The following is a 10,102-nucleotide window of genomic DNA, read 5'->3' as shown; positions in this document are numbered from 1 at the left end:
ACTGGCAAGGTTGGGTTTGGACCTGCTGCCTTGGCCTACCCCTGGGCTGCCCTCTGCACCCCCCAGTACCTGTTGGCCTTGTGCTAGGCCACAGCCTGGGCTTTCCAGGCTGGAGCTCCCCAGCTTCTCAGCCTGTCCCCAGCCCTGCTCCACTCAGGTACTTTGTCTCTAGCTCCCTACAGCCAGGCCCTCTACACCAGAGAGAGACTGTTTGGGCTTCTGGCTCACAGCCTCTTATAGTGGCCACCTGGGCCTGACTGGGACCTGGCCACAGCTAGGCCTGCTTTCTCTCAATCAGCCCAGGCTTCTTGCCCCAGCCACAGAGCCCTCCTGGGCTGTTTTCACCCTTCAGGGCAGGAGCAGGGGACCACCCTGCTACAGACCCCAATAGACACTGGTTGGAATGTTTGTTTCACGGGAAGTTCCATTTTCTGTTCCAGATTGAAACAAACAAACCAAAATTCCAGCTGTCGCCTTCCCCGCACAATGGACATGCTGGTTCTTTGGCAGCTGGACCCATCCAGCAATCCTGGACCGTGGGGTCACGTGCTGAGCTTGTCTCGCACCCTGACAGGCCAACGGTCACCTCAGAACTGCTCTGCAACCCTCATTCACCACCAGCCCCCCACGTCTGTCACGGTAAGGGAGCAATGAGGCAGCAACCCCCAACAACGTGAAATCGGGCAACTTCAGCAACCCCCGGATAAACCACTCAAAATAGCACAATGGGACAAGGGTCAGAGACGCCGGTTCTTGACACTCCGCTCAGTTGCTTCCTAGTGCAGCTAGTTCCAGCGAACACAAGAGGGAAACTTATCCCAACTTCCTCCTACCTAACACCGGGGAGTGAATTCAAGAAGGAAGAGGAGCTGAGCCCCTCAGGGTATGTTTACACTGCAATTCAGGCTCAGGCTGGAGCAGGGAGAGTCCCAGAGCTTGGGCTCCAGCCTGAATCCAGATGGCTACACCACAATTCAGTGGACCTGTAGCCCCGAGTCAGCCGGCACAGGCCAGCCGCGGGTGTCTAATCGCAGAGTGGACGTGGCCTCTGTAACGGTGACCACGGTATAATTACATTCCACGTTCTAGCACAGGGGTGGGCAAACTTTTTGGGCCGAGGGCCACATCAGGGTGGGGAAATTGTATGCAGGGCCAGGGCAGGGGGTTGGGGTACAGGAGGGCGTGTGGGGTGTGGAAGGGGGTGCGGTGTGCAGGAAGGGGCTGAGGGCAAGGGATTGGGGCAGAGGAGGGATACAGGCTGTTTGAGAGGGCTGAGGGCAGGGGGTTGGGGTGCAGGAGGGGTGCAGAGTGTATGAGGGGGATCAGGGCAGGGAGTTGGGGTGCACGGGGTGAAGAGTGCAGCAGGGGGCTATGGGAAGGGAGTTGGGGTGCAGGAGGGGACTCAGGGCATGGGGTTGGGGTGCAGACTGCAGGAGGGGACTCAGGGCAGGGGGTTGGGGTGAAGGAGGGGTGCAGAGTGCAGGAGGGGACTCAGGGCAGGGGGTTGGGGTGCAGGAAGGATGTGGAGTGTATGAGAGGGCTCAGGGCAGGGAGTTGGGGTGCAGGAGGGGTGCGGAGTGCAGGAGGGGGCTCAGGGCAGGGGGTTGGGGTGCAGAAGGGGTGTAGGATATATGAGGGGCCTCAGGGAAGGGGGTTGGGATGCAGGAGAGTTGTGAGGTGCAGGCAGGGGGCTTAGGGCAGGGAGTTGGGGTGCAGGAGGGGTTTGGGCTCACTGGGGCCAGGGCAGGCTCCCTGCATGCCTGCCCTGTCCCTGGCCCCATGCCGCTCCAGGAAGCGATGTGGCCGTGGTGGGGCAGCGTGGGGCGGAGGCAGGGCTGGTGCAGGGATATTTTGTGCCCTAGGTGAATCTTCCACCTTGTGGCCCTTCCTTCTCCCGTGCCCAGGGGCTTCTCCCCAAACCAGATTCCCCCTCTCCCCATCTGCTGAACTCCCCTGGAGGGTGCACAGCCCCCCCGTGAACCCTCCCCTCCCCACCCCACCCTGGCTGCCCTCGCCCCGAATCCACTCACTGGCTTTGCCGGGCTTGGGCTGCTGCAGCAGCTTGGCAGGGAGGAGCTGCCTTCTGGGGGCTCCCGCAGCAGATGCATGTGGGCAGAGGCCCCTGTGGGCCCCACCCCCAGCTCTGCAGCTCCCGGGAGTGTGAGCCGGAGCAGGCTCAGGGCCCTGCGCCCCGGCAGTGGCTCATATGCCCAGGAGTCGCAGAGCCTGAGTGTGGTGAGGGGGGAGCTGGGGGGCGCATGGGACCTTCTGGCCGCATGCATCTGCTGCAGCCTGCAGGAGCCCCCCAGGAGGGTGCAAGGCTGCAGCCTGGGCAGGAGGGGTGGGGGGCACAGCTGCTTCCCACTAGTGGCGCTGCCGCCTTTGCAGGGCTCCTGTCCCCCTGCGCCACACTGGCTCCTCCATGGCTGGGGCTCACTGCCCCCACAAACCGATGCTCTGGGTCTCCAGTGCCTCCGGAAGGCTGCTCCGCCCTGCTGAGCCAGGGCACTGCTTTTTGGTGCCCCCAGGGCCATCCTTAGGATTTATGGGGCCCTAGGCAGTATTATTAAACTGGTGCCTCTATGCCTGACGGCAGCCTAAGCTTGCAGCCTGGCGTGGGCGGGGGTGGAGGGACAAGGCAGAAAGAATAACAAGGCACCCGGCCCGCCTCACGGGGGCAGAGAGTCACAGTTCCCCGCAGAGACCCCTGTACCCTCTCCCTCACGCAGAATGGACGTGCAGAAGGTATCTAAGTGAAAGCACTAGACTTGGGAATAAAAAAGGTCAGTCACAGGTTTTTTGATATGCCCTGAAGTTTGTCAGACATTGATTTGCAAAAACTTTGTAGGAAGGGTGAGTCAGCCGTCCTGCCGAATACAACATTCAATATTATGGAATACATGATGCAGCTCTTCTCTGGTTTACATTTTCTTAATCAGTATTTCTAAGCTGATTTTATATTTTAAATGTACTCTTACACCTTCATAAAGTAATCGGTCCAGCTTACTACATATTTAACTCACCGAAACAGACATTATTTTAAATTAATCAGTCACAGAAGTTTAGTGTGTTCATAACAATGGTCGTTGCTTTTAGAAAAGGGGATGCTAATTTACTGTGTGTGATCTCCATAACAATGCACGTTTATGAAATTTCACCAACTTTAAAAATATGTTTCTAAAGATTTTAGGCATAACAAAGGATTGTATATCTTACTAAGGTACGGATTTTGCTTAAGACTAGTTCACCAAATAGTCAGAAGTAAAGAAAGGCAAACTCTTTGTCCAGGTATCTGGAAGCAAAGGGCTGTTGCTTCCTTCAATGGGGAGGTGGGGGGTGATGGTGGGGGGGGATGTATGTGAAGGGAGAAATGGATGGACGGAAAGGACAGGAAGACTTTGGAAGTAAGTTTTTTACTATAGTAATTAAAATGTGTATTTTAGATAAGGTCTTTTGAAGAATTTATTTAAAAAAACATCTGTCTGACAATCCAAGCAGTTAAGGCTAAAGATGGTTGTTCATCTAAAAATCTGTGCAAGGATTTTTTAGAGATGTGATTTTATAATCACCAGCTCACTAATGAAACATTTTTAATGCAAATTTTAAACTAAAGTCCTGTAGACGGACATGTCCGGAGTAAATCTTACAGTCAGTCAGGACTGCTTTTGTCAGGACATTCAAAAACTGACAGGAGATACCTGGGAGTTGGCAAATGCCTGTAAAATGGCTTCATTACCCCTTGACCGGCCCTTTAACAGTTTCACTGTTGAGCTAATAGGGCTGGCAGACTGGGGGCTTTTTCCCTTTTACCTACTAGATCCCCTTCCTTCCTGCAGGCCCTGAGTCTTCCTGGCGTCAGAAGAGGAATGGAAAACCAGGGGGGTGGACACTAAGACCCAGTGGTGCCCCAAATTTTCAGGTGCCCCACGCAGCTGCCTACGCCTGAGGACAGCCCTGGGCGCCCCCACCCATTGCCACCCTAGGCCACTGGCTAGTTTGCCTAGTGGTTGCACTGGCGTGTGCTGCCCTTGCCGCGCCTCCAGGTACCTCCCCCGAAGCTCCCATTGGCCGCGGTTCCCTATTTCCAGCCAATGGGAGCTGCAGAGGCAGTGCCTGGAGGCAAGGGCCTGGGGCCGCAGGGACGTTGGGCCAGACGCTGCTGAGAGCTGCGCCACGGGGGGGCAATCCCATGGGCTGGATCCAAATCCTGAGGGGCCGGATCCAGGCCACAGGGGGAGGGGGGCAATCCCAAGGGCTGGATACAAAGCCCTGAGGGGCCGGATCCAGGCCGCAGGGGGAGGGGGGCAATCCCATGGGCTGGACCCAAAGCCCTGAGGGCCAGATCCGGGCCGCAGGGACATTGGGCTGGGTGCTGGCACCATGGGGGGGTGCAATCCCATGGGCTGGATACAAAGCCCTGAGGGGCCGGATCCAGCCCAGGGGCTGCAGGGACGTTGGGCCGGACGCTGCTGAGAGCTGTGCCACGGGGGGGCAATCCCATGGGCTGGATCCAAATCCTGAGGGGCCTGGATCCGGGCTGCAGGGGGAGGGGGGCAATCTCATGGGCTGGACCCAAAGCCCTGAGGGCCAGATCCGGGCCGCAGGGACATTGGGCTGGATGCTGGCACCATGGGGGGGGGCAATCCCATGGGCTGGATACAAAGCCCTGAGGGGCCGGATCCAGCCCAGGGGCCGCAGGGACGTTGGGCTGGACGCTGCTGAGAGCTGCGCCATGGGGGGCAATCCCACGGGCTGGACCCAAAGCCCTGTGGGGCCAAATCTGGGCTGCAGGGGGAGGGGGGCAATCCCATGGGCTGGATCCAAAACCCTGAGGGGCTGGATCTGAGCTGCAGGGGGAGGGGGGCAATCCCAAGGGCTGGATCCAAAGCCCTGAGGGGCCGGATCCAGCCCAGGGGCCGCAGGAACGTTGGGCCGGATGCTGCTGAGAGCTGCGCCATGGGGGGCAATCCCATGGGCTGGACCCAAAGCCCTGTGGGGCCGAATCCAGACTGCAGGGGGTGGGGGGCAATCCCAAGGGCTGGATACAAAGCCCTGAGGGGCCGGATCCAGGCCGCAGGGGGAGGGGGGCAATCCAAAGGGCTGGATACAAAGCCCTGAGGGGCCGGATCTAGGTCGCAGGGGGAGGGGGGCAATCCCAAGGGCTGGATCCAAAGCCCTGAGGGGCCGGATCCAGCCCAGGGGCCGCAGGGACGTTGGGCCGGACGCTGCTGAGATCAGTGCCACGGGGGGCAATCCCACGGGCTGGACACAAAGCCCTGAGGGGCCGGATCCGGGCCGCAGGGGGAGGGGGGCAATCCCACGGGCTGGACCCAAAGCCCTGAGGGGCTGGATCCGGGCCGCAGGGGCAGGGGGGAAATCCCACGGGCTGGATCCTAAGCCCTGACGGCCGGATCCGGGCCGCAGGGACACTGGGCTGGATGCTGGCACCATGGGGGGGGGGCAGTCCCACGGGCTGGATACAAAGCCCTGAGGGGCCAGATCCGGCCCAGGGGCCGCAGGGACGTTGGGCCGGACACTGCTGAGAGTGGCGCAACCGGGGGGGTGGGTTGCGCAATCCCACGGGCTGAACTCAAAGCCCTGAGGGGCCGGATGCAGCCCGCAGGCTGTAGTTTGCCCACCCCTGTTCTAGCGGGAGGTAAAGTACCAAAAAGGGCGATTCCAGTACAGGAGGGAGCTAGTCAAAAAGGGCCCAAAGCAAAAGGAAAGGAAATAAATACCTTAGACGTGGCATGGGTGGTGCCTAAGAAACCAAAGCAGAGTCCCAGGAGGCTGCAAACCTAGGGGCACAAAGGGAACTGGGGAGGCCAGGAGGGAGCCGTCTGGCTCGCTAGCACGGTGGGGAGGTTCGTCAAGCCTTCACCATGTGGAAATGTAACCAGGGGCGGAGACACACGAGCAGAAGTGGTGGCAGGTGACATGCAAGGGGGATATTGGGAGAGCCAAGGTGGATTTCAGCGAGCAGATAGCTTAAGTGTATCCGAAACAGGAAGCCTGCAAAAGAAGCCCTGGGCCTGCTAGATCATCGGGGTAATGGGAGCAACCAAGGAAGATAAGGACATTGCTGAAAAGCTAAAGGATCCTTTACATTTAGTGTTCACCACAGGGAACGTTCCAGCCCTGCTCCTGCTCTTTGCTGGTGTAACACTAATGCCCCAGCTGGGTTTAAACCTGGGACACTGGAGCTTAATACATGAGGCTCTGCTGCCTGAGCTACAAGGTCTTAGCATGTGCAGCCACCTCCCTAGGATCCAGCCTCTACCAGCTACTGTGTCCCCTGGCCAGGGAAGTGCAGCATGAGCTGCACTAGGTCCCTAGTTCAAGTCCCAGGATTGGCTTTCACTTGTAAGACAGATACCCTGAGCTGGGCTGCCAGCAGCAGGGCTCAAACCCACCTTGCTGGAGCTTAATGCAAATCCGTCACTGCTCGAGCCAAGGCTGCAGTGGCCTCCTGACTCTCTGCATGGCCCAGCCATCTGCTGAGGGGGACGGAGAGCCACATGGTGTGGGTGGGGCTCACACTGGTAATCAAGGGTCGCCGAACGCGCTCCCCGTCAACTCCAGAACTCCACCAGACGAGAGGTGGAAACGGAATTGACGGGGGAGCTGCAGCCATCGAATCCGCACCGTGAGGGCAGGAGGTAAGTCGATCTAAGATACGTCGACTTCAGCTACACTATTCCTGTAGCTGAAGTTGCATATCCTAGATCGATCTCCTCCCTAGTGTAGACCAGGCCCAAGACAGGGAGCTATCAGGACCAGAAGCGTCAGAAGAGGTGCTGAAGGAACTGACAATTTAAAAAGCAGCCAGCGTGCCTAGGCTCAGATGGTCCAGCCAGGCGTTCTGCAAGAGCCTGGGTTTGTCCAGTAAGGTCTACCCAGCACCGCTTCTGCCCAGGGAAAGCGTGTTTTGCTAAACTGCTTTGAACAGGCCAATAAAGCTGTGCAGATAGGAGAACTGGATAGTAAGGTCTACCCAGCACCGCTTCTGCCCAGGGAAAGCGTGTTTTGCTAAACTGCTTTGAACAGGCCAATAAAGCTGTGCAGATAGGAGAACTGGATGACCTTGCAAAAGACCAGTTCTCCTTTACACACTGCTTTATTGACATGTTTGGAGGATTCCCACAAAAGGCTACTGAAAAAAATGTTACTCCTAAGAGCATTCTGTGCCCCAAAATTAAAAATTATGCACCCCAAAATTAAAAGTTCTGCGCACAATATTTTAATATTCTGCAAGATTTATTTGTCAATAAATAAATGCAGAGGGTCTAGCATGGCAGGGGGGAGCACAAGCCACTGGCAGTATGAAGATGGGAGATCACCCTACAGCCTCCCCGCTCCCCACCCTGGGAACATGGACTCAGCGGTGAGGCTGCACCTGACCCTGACACAGCACAAGGTCTGGGCCTGCCTGAGAAATACCCTGAGATCCTGCCCCTCTGCAACAGACACACCAGTTTGGGGCAGGCAGGCTCAACCAGGCAGGATCCAAGTGTGCAGGGGCTCAGTGTGGAGGGATCCAGGTTTGGAGTGAGAGGATTCTGTGTGGGACAATCGGTGCAGGCAGCTCAGTGGGGGTCTAGGTGTGGGGGGATCTGGATGCACAGAGACTCATTGGGGGATGCGTGCACAGCTAGGGAGTGATGCATGACTGATCTTGCAGCTTCCCTGTCAGAAAGTCATTTTTCTGCAGGGAAGCAAATAAATCTGCAGGGGACCTGAATTTTGCGTATGTGTGGTGGTGCAGAATTCCCCCAAGAGTAAACTGTTATGTGGGGTTAGAAGTTTAGGGACACCTGGAGAATAGGGTTGTGTCCCTGACCATGAATTTATCTAATTATTTTTTAAACCCAGTTATACCTTTGGCCTTCACAACATCCCCTGGCAATGAATTCCACACTGACTGTGTGTTGTGTGAAGAAATATTTCCTTATGTTTGTTTTAAACCCGCTGCCTACTAATTTCATTGGGTGACCCCTGGTTCTTGTTTTATGAGAAGGAGTAAATAACACTTACTTTCTCCACACTCGTCATGATTTTATAGACCTCTATCATACCCCCCCTTAGTCGTCTCTTTTCTAAGCTGAACAGTCCCAGTCTTTTAAAATCTCTCCTCATACGGAATTTGTTCCATAACCTTAATCATTTTTGTTGCTCTTCTTTGTACTTTTCCCAATTCTAATGGATCTTTTTTTGTGATGCGGTGACCAGAACTGCACCCAGTATTCCAGGTGTGGGTGGACCGTGGATTTATTTGCTGTTTTATTATCCAATCCTTTCCTAATGATTCCTAACATTCTGTTCTCTTTTTTTGACCGCCGCTGCCCTGTGAGCAGATGTTTTCAGAGAACTCTCCACAATCTCTTTCTTGAGAGACAGCTGCTAATTTAGATGCCATCATTTTGCATGTACGGTTGGGATTATGTTTTCCAGTGTCCATTACTTTGCAGTTATCAGCATTGAATTTCATCTGCCATTTTGCCCTCCCCCGTCTAGTGAGATCCCTTTGTAACTCTTCAAACTCAGTTTTGGACGTGAACTATCTTGAGTAACTTTGAGTCATTTAAAACTTTGCCACCTCACTGTTTACCCCTTTCCCAGATCATTTATAAATATGTTGAAAGGCACTGGTCCCAGTACAGACACCTGGGGAACCCTACTATAAACCTCCACTGTGAAACCTGAATATTTATTCCTACCCTTTGTTTCCTATCCACGAGAGGAGCTGTCCTCTTAGCCCAGGAATTCTTGCTTTGCTTCGGAGCCTTTGGTGTGTCCCCTTGTCAATGGCTTTCTGAAAGTCCAAGTACACCCTCTGTACCACCCTTGTTCACTTGCTTGTTGACAGCCTCAAAGAATTCTCATAGATTGGTGAGGCATGATTTCCTTTGACAAAAGCCATGTTGGCTTCCCCAACATATCACGTTCATCTACATGTCTGATAATTCTATTTTTCATTATAGTTTCAGCCAGTTAACTTGGTCCTGAAGTCAGGCTCACCGGCCTGTGATTGCCAGGATCACCTCTGGAGCGTTTTTCAAGAACTAGGGTTAACTAGCTCTCTCCAGTCATCTGGTACAGAGGCTGATTTAAGTGAAAAGTTATGTACCACAGTTAGTAGTTGTGCAATTTCATATTTAAGTTCCTTTAGGACTCTTGGGTGAATGGCAGCTGGTCATGGTGACTTATTGCTGTTTAGTTTATCAGTTTGTTCCAAAACCTGCTCTAATGACACCTCGGTCTGGGGCAGTTCCTCAGATTGGTCACCTACAAAGAATGACTCAGGTCTGGGAATCTCCCTCACATCCTCTGCAGTGAAAACCAAAGCAAAGAATTCATTTAACTTCTCCGCAATGGCCTTGTCTTCCTTGTGTGCTCCTTTAGCATCTGGATTGTCCAGTGGCCCCACTGATTGTTTGACCAGCTTCCTGCTTCTGGTGGACTTACAGTTTGTTTGGCTGTTAATTTTTGTGGCTTTTGTTAGTCACGCGCCACGTTCTTTTTTGGCCTGTTTATCCTCTTACACTTGACTTCCCAAACTTTTAGCTCCTTTCTGTTTTCCTCAGGTGGGTTTGACTTCCAGGTTTTAAGGGACCCCATTTCACCGCTAACTGCCTCATTTACTCTGTTGTTTAGCTATGGTGGCATTTTTTGGTCCTCCTCCTTTTTTTGGGGGGGGGGGAGGGATATACATTTAGTTTGAGCCTCTATTATGGTGCTTTTAAATAGTTTCCATGCAGCTTTCAGGCATTTCATTCTTGTGACTGTTCCTTTACATTTCCATGTAACTGGCTTCCTTTGGCATTTCCCCTCATATAAGGATGTTACATTTAATTTCATTATGATCACTATTACCAAACAGCCCTGCCTCTAGGTGCTCACCCCCAGGGTGTGTCTGAACCCGGCCAGCTCTGTCTGCAGAACATCTCTGAGATCCGGCCTTTCCCATCCACCCCCAGAGCCAGAGCACTCGCCCAGGCTCCCAGCATCCCACGTCCTTCTCTCTGGCCTCTCTTCCTGGCCCATCCCCCCCCAGCGATTATGTCTCAGTCGCTAACAAGCTGTTGACGCCCACCTGTGACTA

General features: G+C 54.5%; 1 long non-coding RNA gene across 1 annotated transcript; it reads right to left on the bottom strand.

Moving 5' to 3' along the window:
* Positions 1-2,863: 2,863 nt before the first annotated feature.
* On the bottom strand, positions 2,864-10,102 carry LOC115639123. Its single transcript, XR_003997610.1, has 3 exons — positions 10,088-10,102; positions 8,314-8,316; positions 2,864-3,002 (listed from the first exon to the last, which is right to left on the bottom strand). It is a non-coding gene; the product is annotated as an uncharacterized LOC115639123 (long non-coding RNA).

This window comes from Gopherus evgoodei, chromosome 23 (genome assembly GCF_007399415.2).
Source record: "Gopherus evgoodei ecotype Sinaloan lineage chromosome 23, rGopEvg1_v1.p, whole genome shotgun sequence".
NCBI lineage: Eukaryota > Metazoa > Chordata > Testudines > Testudinidae > Gopherus > Gopherus evgoodei.
This window is presented reverse-complemented; position numbering and strand designations above follow the sequence as displayed.